Source organism: Atta colombica, unplaced genomic scaffold (genome assembly GCF_001594045.1).
Source record: "Atta colombica isolate Treedump-2 unplaced genomic scaffold, Acol1.0 scaffold112, whole genome shotgun sequence".
In the NCBI taxonomy this organism is placed as follows: Eukaryota; Metazoa; Arthropoda; class Insecta; order Hymenoptera; family Formicidae; genus Atta; species Atta colombica.
Window position 1 is genome coordinate 875,114 of NW_017259198.1, and position 1,102 is coordinate 876,215.

A 1,102-nucleotide genomic window follows, 5' to 3' on the forward strand; every position below is an offset into this window, starting at 1 on the left:
TTCGATGTTTAAAGCAAAAATTTAAATTAAATTAAATTTATATATTGAATTTATATATTGAAATGATTGCAAAAAGAATGTTACAAAAGAAATAAATATTAAAAATTAAGAATTTGTTATCTATGTGATTTATGAGAAGATGAATATAAAGCTTTATTTGTGTGTTACATTTCCATGAATGATTATATTCAATCAAAATTTTATATAAAGATCTAAGCTTTTAAAATAAATATTTCAAAAATGTTTCACAGCTTAGAATTTTTAGAATTTATTTAAATAAATTTTTAAAGATACAAATTTATTTATTAAAATTTGTGTAGCTCTATTGATAATTGAAACTTTAACGAAAACTTTATTGACTGAATAATAACAATAAAATTTAATAAATTTTATAAATTAATAATTTTGAAGTTATATACAATAATAGATTACAATAATAGATTAGAGAATTTTTCCTATAAAAATAACTAGTAAATGTTTAATCTAATTTTTTAAATTATAACTTTACTTAAAACAAGATACAGTAATGTCTCGGCTTCAAGACAATATAATTTACATTAAATATGACGTATTTTTTACATAATACTATGAAATCTTACAGTTTTTTATTAATAGAATTTTTCAATAATTAGTTCTGGAATACCTTGAATAAATAGTATAGTGCAAAAATTAATGCGGTATGTCAGACCTGATTTTGATCGACTTTTTTATTTTTTTTTGCACAAGTTTATCGCGTTGATTCTTGTTGTGATAGAAGTTATTCAATCGAGCTTATTCCACGTCATCTATCTCTACAAGTGCTCTCTGTTATATACGTTATTATAGTGAATCTTGATTGAATATTAATCACTTCTACAAATTTTATAAATGAAACATTATATTTTTTTCGAATCCCAATATTAGCCTTCATAATTTTTAACATATTTTTTTGTCATTAATGTCCTTTTTCTTTTTTGTAGCATACTCAAGTTGGATTTTTTATTTCTTTTATTATTTTTTTTTTTAAACTTGATTAACACAGAAAATTCGAATTTGATTCTAAATAAAATTTTATTAAAACGATATTTATTATTTACAATGTATATATATGTATATATATATA